This window comes from Notamacropus eugenii, chromosome 6 (genome assembly GCF_028372415.1).
Source record: "Notamacropus eugenii isolate mMacEug1 chromosome 6, mMacEug1.pri_v2, whole genome shotgun sequence".
NCBI lineage: Eukaryota > Metazoa > Chordata > Mammalia > Diprotodontia > Macropodidae > Notamacropus > Notamacropus eugenii.
The window spans coordinates 145,775,328-145,791,680 of NC_092877.1; the positions used below are offsets into that span (position 1 = coordinate 145,775,328).

The following is a 16,353-nucleotide window of genomic DNA, read 5'->3' on the forward strand; positions in this document are numbered from 1 at the left end:
CCTTATCACTAGAAACAAAGATGGCTAAGAATGAATTTGGTCCATGAGGCCCACCTGGTCTCCAGTTGCCGAGGGAATTCTGTGAAACCAAGGCTTACCCAGAAATATAAATGTGTAGGGTTCTAAGAGGAAAAGAGGAGTCTTGTTCAAGTTATTCCTACTCAAAGGGTTTGGGGTGTTAGTTTTTCCAATTTCAGATTCAAGTCTACTTGGCACAGGGGATAAGCCATTTAGGATCATAGATTTAGAGGAGAAGAGACCCTAAAGGTTATTTAGGCCAAGCTCACTTCCTTCTGACCTTGTATTTCAAGAAACAGGCCCAGAGGCATTATGTGACACGTCCAAAGTCACAAGGGTAAGTAAAGGGCAGAACTGGGACTGTAACCCAGATCCTCTGCCCCGAAATATGGTGTTATTCCCATTCATCACATTTTTCATACACGCCATCAGGGTTTCAGAACATGATGAAATCATTCAGAATCTACTGATGATCAAAAGTAGATTCAATACAAAAATGGACCTGACCTCTAGGAAACTGCTTGGCCAACATTTTACAGTAAGATCCTTTCCAGTAAGAACTCCTATAGCATAGCTACACTATTACTGATTTTTTTTTATGATTAGCATTAATGCATTTCACTAATTAGCTTCATGCACTCTGAAATCGTAAGGCTGATCTAAGATAGAAAAGTAAGTAGTAAGAAAGTGATTTCATAATGGGTGTTCCAAGGATTCAGATTTATTGCTAGGATGTCACCATTTTAAGAGTTATTGAAAACAATTAACACAAATAATAATATTAAAAACAAAATGTCTCAAACCACCTAAGTAAATCAAGAGATACTGAAAGTACGTGTAGGCTAGGGTATACAGTGCTGGGCTTGGGCTTGGGCTGAGCTTAGAGTCAAGAAGAACTAAACTCAAATCATGCATCATGATCTGGGATAAGTTACTTAACCTCTCTAGGTCTCAATCTCCTTATCTGTAAAATGGCGATAAAAATAGCACTATCCCCAGGATTATTGAGATAACAAGCAAATTGCTTTGCAAATCTTAAAGCACTAAATATTAGCTATTGTTATTATTATTTTAAAAGTCTTTGACCAAGTACACACCCATTTATGCAAAAAAAATCATTAAGTATAGGTATAAAATTATTTTTCTTTGAAATGACAAAATACTAGTAGTATATCCAAAGGGAAAACAGTGGAGACTTTCATTCAAACTAGCAATCCCACTAAAGAGCTATGTATATATAATCAAAAAATGCTTTTAAAATAGAGACTGACTTAAAGTAACTAGAGAAATATTCAGTGCTCATGGCTGGGTCATTCCAATATAATAAAAAATGGAAGTACTATCAAAATTAAAGTACAGATTTAGTCATATACCAATCAAATTACCAAAAGGATACTTTACTTTGCTAGGCAAAACAACAAAATGCAGTTGAAGGAACAAAAGATCTAAATTATTAATAGTGAAAAAGGAATAGGAATGAAGAGGTGTTTCAAAGTGTATTATAAAGCATTAATCATCAAAATTCTTTAGTGCTGATTAAAAAAAGGAAAATAAAATTAAATTGATGGAATATACTTGATGAAAAAATCAGAAATAATTTAACTCAACTAATCAATAAGCATATTAGGTACCTATTACTGGTTGATTTGATTATGGTTTAAAAACTGAGAGGGGCATAGGCAGGAAAAGATAGGCGGCAAGTGAAATGACATATTGCTGGATGAAATGTTATAGTAGCTGACTAAGGCAACCACTAATCAGTTAGGAGTCCCTGATAGGAGCCTGAGAATAATATTAAAATGGTTAAGCCCTATACATCATGGCACTTGAGCTGATTTTTGAAAGAAATCAAGGATTCTAAGAGGTGAGAGTGAAGAGGAAAGAATACTCCAGATAATCGTGCAAATCTATAATTTAATTCTGATAGTGTTTCTAGACCAGCATGGACGAACTATTGAGTGCATAGAATTCAATGGGAATATTCCCTTCATTGGGATAGGTCATAATCCATCTATTGCCTTCCATCTTGGGTGACTCATCACCTATTATAAATCCTTTCCAAGTGAACCTACCTAACATACTGAGGGCCTTTATAACCTGACATAGTTAGATACCATTATAGCATAAGGCTGTGACTTGGTTATCTCTTGTGCTACATGAGAGACTTGTGTGGCATAGCTGATAGGTTACCCCACTTGGCATAAGAAAAACTTGAGATCAAAGTCTGCCTCAGACATTTACTGCCTATGTGAACCTATGGAAGTTACTTAACTTTTCTGTTCATTAGTTTTCTCATCTGTAAAAATAAGATTAGACCCAAATGGCATATAAAGTCCCTTTCGGCCCCATATTTATGATACTCTGAACCTACTCATTTTGTCCAGTACCTACGTATCTGATGTCATCTTTAGCATTATTTCTCCTGCAAGAATCTTTACGTCTAAGCCTACTCACCTACCACATGCATCTTTGCACAGCTCACAACTTTGATTCTTCTGAGACTGTAGCATCACATGATTTATAGTTATATAACATTATCAGAAAAATATTAGTGCTGAAAGGATGAACCTTTATTTCATGGTAAAGTTTGGTACCATTAAAACACTGTACAATTTTTCAAAGGCGAGCTGCTCTGGTTCACTACTTGTTCAATTATTAGCCCAGCTCGATCACAATAAATTTAAATGAGAAATGTTCTTATGAAACAACACTAGTTACCCACCTAATTGCAAATGATTGCCTGAACAACAGGCATTCGTCTTCCACCTAGTGAAGCCTCCATTCCCTCTGTGAGCAGTTACATTAAAAATGTTTTTAAAATGTAAAGTTTCAGTGTTCAATATTAAAGTGCCAAAATAAAAAAAAATACAACAAATACATTTCTAACATTTTCCCTCAATGGTTCCATTTTTCATAGAAGTACAATTCTGAAATAAAAGCTAATGGATATTTTCTCCATTTGGCAACTTCAGGACACTAGAGTCAAGACAAAGATTACTGTATCCTCTACTTAAGTTAAATAACCACAAAATATCTCAGTTTTCTTTTTCTTTTGAAGAGATGTGAATCAGATACATGGTTACAGTATGGTGTACTTGATAGAGAAAGACAGCCTCTGAGGAGGGAAGATAAGAATTCAAACCTGAGATGGGACTGTGTTACCTTGGGCAAGTCACTTAATTTTTCAGGGCTCCCTGTCAACTTCCTAATATTATATGTTGCAAAATAGTTACCAATCTGCATTGTGTAGAGGAAGGATCCTCACGTTCCCTACCCAAATAGGAAATCATCACAGGACAGAAGAGGGCAGAAAGTCATAATATGCTGGAAGACCTATGCTCAGGTTCTTATAATGCCAGTACATATAATAACATTACCATACAAACAGTGGTTTATAGAACACCATTATAACATTCGACAAAGAACTATGAAAAACATTCCATGTTAATAAAAATAACTTTATTACTTTACATATCACCAATTATATTTCATTTAAATAGATTAAGAGCTTTGCATTTAGACTCTCTGGCCATAAACTGCTTACAAGGTCATAAAAAGGCATTCTTTCTTGAAGGCAGTTCATCTCATATTTAAATGAGTTGATCATGCCTCCCAAACATATAATCAGTTTTGACTGAATGAGTTTACTTTTGTGAAACTTTATTGATTCATTAAATAGCTTATTCTCCAAATAAAACAGGGCTAAAGACTGAATAAATTACTACTGATAGGACTTCACTCAAGTTCCAAGAATACCAAATCACCATTTTTCCCTCTCTTAGCTCTCAAATATGATTTGCAAGCATATGCACACAATAAATTTAAATGAATGTAAATCACTCAAATTTACCACAGTCCTTACTTCACTAGTATTTCATCCTTCTGAAAAAAGATAATTAACCAGCACATTTTACCATTAGTTAACAACCTTTTTAATTTAACAACCTTTTTTATTTCTAGGATTTTTTTCCCCTAGTCCTTTAAAAACATCCATTTTATATTCTGTAAGTAATCTTCCATATCCCCAAATCATCTGCAACTAGGGAAATGGTGCCCAATTTTTAAAATTATGTAATACTGGTATCGTAACATTTTCTTCCAATAAGAACAATTCTTCCAATAAGAATTCCTGGTGACAAAACCTACAAGTCTATGCACTTACAGCATACATATTTCATCATAAATTTCAAGCGGGAAAAGGTTGGTTCTGAAAACAAAAACTAAATGTAATTTTCATTACAAAACTATGAAATGTAGTATAGTATTTTTTTTAAACGCAACCAAATGTAACCCATGTAACACTATCATTTCTTACTACATACGAAGTAATATGTTGTTATTCCGCAATTTACAGAAACTCACGTTTAAAGCATGCATTTATACTTTTTATTAAATTTACAGTATTCAATTAATCATCCCCAAAGTCCCACTGCAGTGATTCCTTGTGGTGTGGAATTGACCCTGAGTTCTGGAGGCTCCACCAGTGCAGGCAAAGTGCTGGGAGGGTCTACCACTCTGGAAAAGCCAGCCAAAATAACAAACTTTGTGTCTGCTTTCTGAGGGCTAGCCTAGCTAAGGACAGAGGGGGTTGTCACCACTAGGCTCCCACATCAGCGAGCTAGGCCAACTCAGGACACAAAGAAAAATTCTGAGTGGCTTTCAGTCCTGTGTGGGCCCTCTTCTGTTTCAGCAGTGACTTGCAGAATGAGAAGAAAAAGGAGACTGTTAAAAATCACCCAATGTTTAGATAATTTGTCAATATTAACTTACTTGTTGATACTACAAACAAATGCAAGATGTTTGTCCAATGACCAGTGAAGCAACATACAAGAACTGAATCAGAATCTGTACATTTTTTCTATGAAAACAAATAAACAGAAGACAGAAGGAAGTTGCAGCTAGATGAAAGGAGAGTTCACATATTCTGATTAAAGAGGCAAATATGTAGGAGAGTTGGTTTCATCCTCAGTTCAAAGGCAAGAACAAAGTCCATTTCCAGGATGTCACCTAAATTAATTTACAAATTTAATTCTACATCAAACTATCAAGGAGGGTAATTTAAAGAGATGGTCAAAATAATAGCAAAATTCATTGGGAGGAACAAAATGTCCAGAAACTTAAAAGAACTAACAGAAAGAAGAATGGAGAATAGAATTTCTATACCTCAAATTAAATTAGAAAGCAATTGCCACTAAAACTGTTTAGTCCTGGCCTTTAAAAAAAGTATCAGTGACACTTTTATTCTTATATCCTTAGCACTAGATAAGGAAGTCTCACAAGCAACTGAATTAGAGAAGAATTTGCTGTCTAAGAACTGCTACAAAAACCAGTAAGCAATTTGGTAAAAGTTAGTATGTAGTATATAGTATAGTGTATATAGTATAGTATAATATAGTATATAGTATAAAAAGTTAGGTATAAATTTTTATGCCACATGGTACAATAAGGGCAAATGGATGTACAATGTGAACATAAATGTTATATCTGGGGAAATCCTTAACCAAACACGGCATAAAGGCAATTACAAAAAATAAAAATATATTTTCAATTGTATGTAATTGAACATACAATTGAAAAGCTTTTTTAATCATTAGCATGAAAAGCTTTTGCATTAACAAAATTAATGGAGTTAGGATAACAAGGGAAAATGTCAATTAGGAAAAACAATCTGTGCATCGAATACCTCTATTAGAGGTCTGATTTCCAATACTTTTAGAAAATGAACTCATTTACAAAAATCTTATGGAAAAGGCTGGACAAAAAATGATGAGAGTATCGTCTCAAAAGGTGCGATGAAATGAAAAAAGTAGGTTAATATGGAGGCTGGTAAAAAAAAGAATTTATGCAAACATAAAATAAAAAAAACTATTCCCCAATGGATATAGTCAAAAGATATTAAAAATATCTTCTACAAAAGAATTTCAGACTATTAACAATGTATAAAAGATTGCTCTATATTTTTATGTAATAGAAATGCAAATCAAAACCCCTTCAAAGTTTGCACTTACAAAACTGGCAAAAGTCACTAAAGACACAAATAATAAATACTAGAGGGGTGATGGGAAGACAGGAACACTGACACACTATTGGTGGGGCTGTGACATTTTTGTCCAAACATTCCAGAAAGTAACTGGAATTCTGCTTTTCAAAAATTCAATTCAGATCTCATGACTAAATAGGACCCAAAAGAGGCTAAAGGCAAAAACAAAGAACTCATAAACACCATAATACAGGAGAGTATGTGCATGTGCATGCTTGTGTGTATGTGCATGTGCAAGTGTGTTAGACAAGAACTGGAGACAAACAGACAAACCAGATATCTTTCAATAGAAGAATGCCCAAACACATTATGATATGAAAATAATGGAATATTACCATGCCATGAAAAATGATGTATTTTAAGAAACATGGGGAAGACATAAGGATGATGCAAGCAAAATCCAGAAAGCAATATATATGTCTACAAAAACATTAAGAGGAAAACAACAGCAACTGCAACAACAGAAAAAAATAACCACAGTGCAATTATAAAGATCAAGCGTGGCTCCTAGGAAGAGCTAGAGAAATTCACCTCTCTGCTTTGTCTCTGCAAGGGAAATGGAAGGGTCTAGAACCACAGAACATTGCAAACACCTCCACGCCTGACTGAAGGTCATTGGTTTTACTGAACATTTTTCTCTTTCTTTTTTAATCTTCTGTAAGTAAGGAATGATATGCTATGTAGGGAGGGGAAAGAGACATATTTAGAAATGAGGGTGATGTAAAATCTTTATATATTAATAAAACAAGATGAAAATTTCACAAGGGCAATGAGTTGCTTCATACTGCAAGACTGCTCATAAGTATTTGCAAAAACATCATCATGAAAATAATGGCAGTTTATGTGCCAACATCTATTGTAGGAGATAAATGACCTTCCAAACTAAATCAACATATACTTTGATGTACATATGTTCTCAGTGAGGACAATGCAAAGATGGGAATGGTTAAGCAAGGTCAACTTTTTTAAAATGTGGGGAAATGTGGTTCAGGCTTAAAGAATTAAATTAACTTGTAGATCTACCTCTAAAACATCTCTCAAGTAAGTCCCTTTTTCTCCACAACCACCACTATATACTTCAGACTGGATGACTACAACACTCTAATGTATATCTTCCTGCATCAAATTTCTTTTCTCCCAAATTCATTCATCCACACAGCTGCCAACATGACACTCCTAAAGCACAGGTCTGGCTATGTCATTCCTGTTACTCTGAAGTTCCAGTGGCTCCCTACAGCCTCTAGGATAAAAGGCAAACACTTCAGCTTACTTTTCCACACTTATCACATATACCAGTCCCCTTGGCACCCTCTGTGTTTCAGGCAGATCATTCTTCTTCCTAGTTTTCCCACTACTATTACTTCTTTGCTTTGGCATCATTTGGCTTTTATTCCTGGAATGTGCTTTCTCCTCACCTTGGTCTCTCAGAAGCCCTAGATTACTTCAAAATTCAGCTCAAGTGCCACCATGCCCTACATGACACTTGTCCTGCTCTTCCTGCTGCCAGTACCTCCATTCAACTGAAATGCTTTTGTAACATTTTCTATCTACTTATATATGTTGTTTCCCCACAAAAAAGTTCAGCCAGGAAAGAAGCTTTTCATTTATCCATTTTTAACACTAGTACCCAGAAAACTGGCTGGCACATAACAGGCATTTAATAAATATGTGTTGATTGAACGAATGGAAGTTGATAGACATGGCAACACCAAATATCACCACAGATAAGAAATTCAGGGGGAAAACATCACCTGTTACATCTATGAATAGGAGAAAAATTCATGACCATATGAAGGAGTAAAACAGACAATTTTGATTACATAAAGTTTTTTTTTAAAAACTGCACAAACACAATCAATGCAACTAAAATTAGAAGAGAAACATGAAAGTGGGAAAAAAATCTTTGCAGCAAGTTTTTCTGATTAAAGGTCTCATCTCTAAAATACATAGGGAACTGAGCCAAATTTGCAAGAATAAGAGTCATTCTTCAATTGATAAAAATATGAATAGGCAACACGTATGAAATGACACACGTAAGCAGTTTTCAGAGGAAGAAGTCTAAGCTATCAAGAACCATATAAAAATTTTCTACCTCACAAATAATTAGAGAAATGCAAATTAGAACAATTCTGAGGTAGCACTTTGCCCCAATCAAATTGACAAAGTTGACAAAAAAGGAGAATAATAAATGCTGGAGGGCTGTGGGAAAACAGGTACATTAATGCATTGCTGGTGGAGGTGTGAACTAATTCCAGGCATTCAGGAAAACAATTTGGAATTATGCCAAAAAAGCTATTAAACTATGCATACCCTGTGACTGAGTAATACTGCTACTTGGTCTATACCTCAAAGAGATCAAAGAAAGAGAAAAACACCATATGTACAAAAATATTGTTTATAGCAGCTCTTTATCATGATGGCAAAGAATCAGAAACTAAAGTAAAGGATGGCTGAGTAAGTTAAATTACATAAATGTGAGAATAATATTGTGCTGCAAGAAATGATGAAGGGACAGGTTTCAGAGAAATCTGGGGAGACCATATCAGTCTGAAATGACGCAAAGAAAAGTGAACAGAACCAGAAGTAAAATTATACAATAACAACAATACATAAACAACTTCGAAAGAAACAAATTCTAATCAAGACTTTGGAACTCTAATCAAACAATGACCAACCACAATTCCAAAAAATTCGTGATGTATCATGTTATCTGCTCCCAGATAGAGAACTACCTGATGGACTGAGAGTGCAGACTGAAGGAGTTTTTTTCTGGATGAGGATAAATGGGAAATTTGTTTGCTTGATTAACATATTTATAATGAGTTTTGGGTTGTTTTTGTCTTCTCAATGTGTGGAGGAGGGAGTGTTGGGAAGAAATTTGAAACTGAAAATAAAATAAAAATCAAATTTTAAAAAGAGGGGAAAAAGATTAAAAACTATTCATTGTTGATTTGAGAATTATTCCTGAGTCAGTCATCAATATGGTCAGATCACTGACTTAATGAAGCAAGGACCAAAATATAATGCTAGAAAAATAAAATATGAAAAAGATAAGGTGTACAAGCTGACTTAAATTATTGATATAAAAATAGCAAGTGGGTAGAGGAAAAGACATCAACACTAATAACAAAAGTAACACAATGGATATAAAACAATTGCCAAAAAATGGAGAACAAAAAACCCCTTAGTCAAACACCAGATTTATCTTACCAAGGTAGGTAGGGAGACATGTTGCAAAAGAATGTGTGTGTTCGTCCTTCATTGCCAAAGAAGACCATGTCATCAGAGAAATGATGACATGACTTGCACTTGACTTTGTTTTGAGTGAGGGAGGGCTGTGCAGGTCACCAGCCTCTCTTCTCCAGAGCCATCTGAATCCAGTGACCAGATATTCCTCAGGATGACTGGAGATGACCCAGGATGAGGCAGTTGGGGTTAAGTGACTTGCCCAAGGTCACATAGCTAGTGAGTGTCAAGTGTTTGAGGTGAGATTTGAACTCAGGTCCTCCTGACTCCTGCACTGGTACTCTATCCACTGCACCACCTAGCTGTCCCTGTAAAAGAATAGCTACTTGGAAACATGAACTCACATAAAATCTCATAAAGAATGGTAGATTATGGGTAGTAGCACCTCAAAAAACAGTGATGAACAGTAGAATGAAAAAAACTGCTTAAAGGAAGCTGTGTAGAGAGACTACACTACACGTCATTCCAGGGGCATTTAAATATGAAATGTGAAGTAGGACAAACAGACTAAAAATGTAAAGGATCCATGAAATATTTTTTATAAAAAATTTATTTTACCACCCAAGGCAGAGAATCAAACATCAGAGTGCCAGATGTGTGTGTCTAGAAGCAGAAATAGAACTGGAGAAAATAAAGATAGGAAAAGCGGATGAACCAGAACAAATACACACAAAAGAAGTTCATGCTAGAGTCAAAACAGCTCTTTGGAGACTTGGGAATACACTCTGAAAGTATCTGGAGAATGGGAAGATGCCAAATGGTGTGTGGAAAAATTTCAAACCTTCTATATAGATCTACAAGTGACAAGTGCTAGACCACTGTGAACCTGCTTCAGGACCCCAGACTCCCCACTCCTATGTGAAGACATGGAATGCCTTTTCCCTCTATTTCTCACAAAACATATTTCTTTTTCCTTTCTGAACATGCCTTGCCCAAAAACCTGTTGCTTTTTAATTTTTAAGTGTTTCCCTTAGATTCTGCTTTCTATATATGCCTCCTACACAAAACAAAAGCATACAGAATGTTCTGAAAGACAAAATTGAGATAATCGTCATTTAATGACCAGATCTGATAATTAATATCAAACAGAGCATAAAACAAGTTAGCTGTATGCTCACCAGTTTCAAGAAGGAGACTCCATGCAGAGCCCTAGACAAAGGGAGATTTCCTATTGATGCCCTTTGAACATTACTACTTGTAAATGACAAGGTAATGACTATATCAAGTCCTGGAATACTGAAAAGCATAATCTATAAGCAATCTGAAGAGACTGTATTAATCATATTGGAAAAAGTGGATGAAGAATGTCTGCTCTCTTGACTGCAGCATGTTGTTGACTAGACAATCAGTAGAGCTCATCCAAAAATTTTTGGTTTTAGACCAAAAAATGAACAATAAGTTATGGGAGGAAGAAAAGTGGGGTTGAACATTTTTAGGATAACTGCAAACCTTTCAATGATCTCAGAATCTCCATTAAGCAAAGGCCTAACTACTCTTCTATTATTTTTGTTATGTATTCTATTTTTTTATTATTTTCATATTATTTATTCAATATTACACTTCTAGCACTGGCATATGGCTGAGACATAGGACATCACAGTCTCTAACGAAAGGAATAACAGGATCAACCAAAGGAAAATGGAGAATCATTTGAGAGTTGCAATAGAACATGGAATCATTAAGAAGAAGCAGGTAAAGGATGTCATAAAAGAAATGTGTGTGTATGTATATACATATATATATATATATATGTAAAAGGTGGGTCAGTAGACAGTACAAAATAATAATGACAGCAATAACAGCAAACATTTTATAGAACTATGCGCTAATTACTTTACAATTATTGTCTCATTTAATCCTCACAATAATCCTGGGGGAGGGAGAAGGTAACATGACTATCCCCATTTTACAGATGAGGAAAATGAGTCAAAAATGGGGTAAATGAATCAGCCAGGGTCACACAACTAGTATGTGCCTAAGGCCAAATTTGATGTCAGGTTTTCCTGACTCCAGGCCTGGTGCTGTATCCACTGCACCACCCAGCTGTCTCCATGTCCACGATGACATCATATAACCACTGGCATATCTGGGCATTCAGTTTCAATGCATTAAAAAATGCACAGCAATTGATTGTTCAGGAATGCTATTTTATGGCACTCTGATCTATGATAAAAACTTTGTATGATTTTTTAAATTAGTCATGACCTTTTTTTGTAAACACATTCACTAGAGAATGTTGTTCTATCAAATCTTTTTTAAATGATTAACTTTTAAAAGCTCTGTCCTTCCAGAAAGACTGCATTAAATGTTTAAAATTTAAGCAATAAAATCCGATTCCTATGACTTCATTTACCATAGAAAGTATGACTGCAGTTACTATCTTTAGAAAGATAAATGATAAACCAAAAATCTAGAGAAATTTAAATTAAACATTTGCCAGTCCAAACTCTGGCAGTTTAATAGGCTCATACCTCACTTCATGTAATATATGTGATACTTAAAAAAAAAGTTGCGTGACAAATATCTGTAATCTTTTCTCACTAACTCAATTTCAGAGACTCTGTATCTCTTCATTTCTTACTGATCCCTAGTTAACAATGGCTCTTAGAAATTTCCCTGCCTCTCAGCCTCTTAATCAAGTAGTTAATGTCATAAACAAACATGCAAATGCACCAAGGGACCCACTATGAAAACAAACTGTTGGTTGAATCATTTTGTAAATCAAAGAATCATTTTGTAATGTAAATAACATCTGTTTTTTAAATGTAGATTTTTATATGTTGGATTTTCACAGAGGTCACATTTTCATTTTCTAGGCTTTTTTTTTTTTTGTTCAGTCAATCATGTTTGACTCCTCATGATCCTGTTTGAGGTTTTCTTGTCAAAGTTACTGGAATGGTTTGCCACTTCCTTCCCCAGCTCATTTTACAGATGAGGAAACTGAGGCAAACAGGGTTAAGTAACTTGCTCAGGGTTACATGATAGTTTCTGACATATACATACCTAAATATATATAATTTTGGTTGGTATAAAACTTAGGGTATCTTTCAGTACTAATTTTCAAAAATAGTACCAGAACTGTCCATATCTATCCTAAACGATGTGGATACAACCTAGCCTTCAAATATGTAATCTGTCATTGCTGTAATATTTTCTCATTCTGGACATAGCAATGCCACAGTAACCAACATGGCATATGAAACTATGTTCTAATTAACTTCTACAACTTCAGGATCACTGTGGTGCTGATTATCTGAATCCTACTTTGCTAGGTACTAGATAGCTCAGGTTTATCATAATATCCTTACAAGTTTTTGTGGTTGGGTGAAATGAACCTTAAAGACCCTTTAAGAACCAGGCAGGTGTGAAGGGAAGCTTCTTTGGGAACATCTGCTTAAGTTCCTGGCCAGCAACCAACCACACAAGTAGCTGCAACTCACTTAGCAGCTCTGGATTCATGCCTTAAAGCAGGGCTAAAAGACTAGGAAGGGCCCGGTGCCAGGGGCAAGACAGAGATAGAGAGACAGAAAAGGAGAGAAGGCAAGAGGGAATCGGAGGGGGAGAGAGAGAATACATACATTTATGTGCATATTTAAATGTATATTTATGCATATGAATCACCATTTTAAATTGATTCATAAATATTAGGAAGGAGATAAGGGTCCTACAGTTGTCCATCCCACCACAGGAACATTAATCTGACCCTATGTAGAAAAGCAATACAAGTAAGTTTGGCTAACAGTCAGTTTTTATCCTCAGTTCTCTTTCTAGAATTCCTTTCCATAAGATTTCATCTCCTCTCAAAGCTTCTTACCACTAAGCAGATGTGTCTCAAATTTACATCCTGACTTGAGCCCAGTTCTCTCTCTCTCTCTCTCTCTCTCCCCCCCTTCCTCCTTCTCTCCTTCCCTCTCTCTCTCCAGAATTCTAGCTCTAAATTTTCCGTTACCAGTCAGACTTTTTACATTTGTACATCCTGCTGTCACTCTCAACTTCTAAGGTCACTCAACCATTACTGTCCTGCCTCAATCCAGAAAAAGATTCACCTACAGGCCTCTGACTTGTTTCTGGCTATATTTAACTTTTTGCTCAAATCCACCTAAATAGGGCAAGAAGAATACTGAAGAAGTATTAAAGCAGACCACTTGAGAAACAATGGGTCCAGAGCTCACCAACTTCATTCTCTAGCACCTATGACGCTGACCTTCTCACCTCTCAGATTCAGGAACACAGACAGCCTGAATTGTCACACAACTTCAGTGTCTGCCAGACTTTTCTTCCTTAACTCAACTCCCATCGTGGCCAACTCCTGGTCACTCGTATCCTAATGATGCTCACTTCTCAGTATGACAAGGTTCAACACAGGATCATGGATGTAGAGCAGGCAGGTAACTGAGAGTTCATGCAGTCTAATCTGCTGAGAAACTGAGCCCCACAAGATTAAAGTACTTAGTGGCAGAGCAAAATTCCAACTCAGATCCCATGACTCCAAAGTCAGCCCTTTCCACTGTACAAGGTTCTCTCCTGCACAAATCTTTTCCTCCAAACTAGTTTCCTCTTGAAAATTTTTCATTTCTATCAAGTCACCAAATTCTTCAAATTACTCAGATTTAGAACCTGTGTCACCTCAGACAACTCCACCCAAGACCTTAGCCTGAAAGGGCCAGGGTCTCACATTGCATCCTGGGCCATTTTCAGTCATCCTGATGAATGTCAGGGCACTGGACCCAGATGTCTCAGGAGAAGAAGGTGAGGTTGGTGACCTTGCACAGACCTCCCTCACTCAAATCAAGGTCAACTGCAAGTCCTGTCATCATCTTGATGCCATGGTCCTATTGGAGAACTACTTCCACCATGCCACATGGTCACAGGCTCCTCCTCCAGGGCAAAATCCAAGCTCCTTTACCTCCTATTAAAGACTTTATTCTTTGAACTCCAACCTACGGAGCTTACCTTGTTTCTAAACAAAACCCCTCCCCTGTTCAGTCACCTTCCCAAGAGCATGCATTGTGCTGATTTCCATGCTTTCTGTTTATGATTAACTTCCCCCCCCCCCCACATATTCCCTCACCATTATTTTCTGCTTTTCTAATTTTTGCAAACAGGAGGCACATTCTTCCTTAAACACCCCTAGTCCATGGTAGTCATTCCTTCTGAATCTCAGACTCAATATATTTAAAGCTTAGTTCATGCTTTCAAAATCAAATCTTCCTCTCAATTTCACTGTTTCTTGGTCCATCCCCTAGTTAAACCCTTCACTGGCTTCTCATTGGCTACAGAATAAAATCAAAATTCTTCAGCATTGCTTTCAGGATCTGCACAATCTGGCCACAGGCAATGCCTAAAACTTTATCTCCCACTGTTTCCCCACATTCATCACACTGCTCCCTGAATAACCCTGGCAAAATCAGTTACACACAATAAGACTGCTTACTTTTGCTTGTGACATTTCACCTGCTTGAAATCCCTGTCCTGATATACTTAATCTGAATTCTACCCTTTTTTACAAGATCTAACATACGCTAACATAGACATTTCCTCTGGAAAGCCTTCCTTGAAAACATGAATCCATAGTAGTCAGTCTCTCCACCACATTCCTGTAGTATTTGTTCCTTCTTCTCCTTAATACATCATAGACTCAGAATTTAAAGGGACTCCTGTAGGCCACCTATAGTCTAACCCATACCCGAATGAGAAAATCCCTTTTACAACATACATGACAAGTAGTCATCCAGTTTTTTCCTTGAATACCTCTAGTTATGGGGAAATGACCACACCTTTCAAAGCAGCCCATTCCATCTCTTTCAATAATTTTAACTGTTGGGAAGTTTCTTAATTTGCCTCTGGAAAACTTCTACCCCTTGCTCTGAGTTCTGTCTTCTAAGATCATAAAGAACAAATTTAATATCTCTTTCATGTGACAGCGCATCAAATAGCTTAATACAAGCTATGGTGTCTTTCAAAGTCTACCCTTTTCCAGGCTAAATATTCTAAGATTCTTACTTTACTTATAGATCCTGTCTCTCCAAGTAGAATTTAATCTCTGAGGAACACAAACAATACCTTGTACCACGCTGAGGTCTCAGTGCCCAAAGCATCATTGTAGATGCCCAGTGTTGGCAGGTTGGCTGACTTAAGAAGAAACTATGAGTGAATGGCACTGCATGTAAATTTGAAAATCAGGAAGAGCTAATACCAGAAGGCACTGACAAATCATATTCAATATGGAACTCAGTCTAGGGTGCCAATATTTTGAGAAGATGTATAAGAAAACTTCTTGGCCATGGAGAGGGGAAGAGTAGACCAAGGAAGATCCGGAGAAGTTATAGCCTGGCCAAGACTACATAAGAGAGATGGATGTTTTCTTTTCCCCTAATCTCTTATCCTTCCTCAGTGTCTCTGAGAGTATAAGCATAAAACATTGTGAGGGAGAGCTCAGGCAGGAGAGCAAGAGTTTGGTCCTGCATATAGTAGGGGAATGATTTGGGAGCATCAACGTTTTTTTTTTTTAATCAAAGGCTTCATTTACTGGATCACAGATTCATCAATCTGGAGCTGAATGGGACTTTAGAGGACACCAAGTCCAACATTTTTGTTTTACACATGAATAAACTGGTGAGAAAAAGAAGGGAGAGAAAGGAGGATGAGAGAGGGAAAGCAAAAGGAGGAAAAAAGAAAATGAGGGACAGAGGAGGGGAGGACAAAAAGAAGAGAGAAGGATGCGAGAGAAAGAGGGAAGGAAAGAGAAGGAAAGATAAAGAAGGAGGGAGCAAGAGACAGAAAAGGGAGGCAAAGAAAGGGACAGATCAATGGGGAAGGGGAGAGGGCTAAGGGGAAAGAGAAAAAGAGAAGGGATAGAGAGAATGTGAGAAGGGAAAGAGGGGAAGAAAAAAGGGGAGATAAATACCGGAGTGGAATAGAGAGAGAAGTGAAGCAAAGGTGGAATGAAAGAAGGATGGAAAGGAGAGGAAGAAGGAAAAAGAAAGAAGAGACAATGAAGAGGGAGGGAGAAAAAAGGGAGAAGAGAAATGAAGGGGGAGAGGAAGGGA

At 36.6% G+C, this 16,353-nt stretch overlaps 1 protein-coding gene across 9 annotated transcripts in view; it reads right to left on the reverse strand.

Moving 5' to 3' along the window:
• The window catches only part of NR3C2 (nuclear receptor subfamily 3 group C member 2), a 399,524-nt gene that overhangs the window by 345,025 nt on the left and 38,146 nt on the right, over positions 1-16,353 (reverse strand). The window lies entirely within an intron of this gene.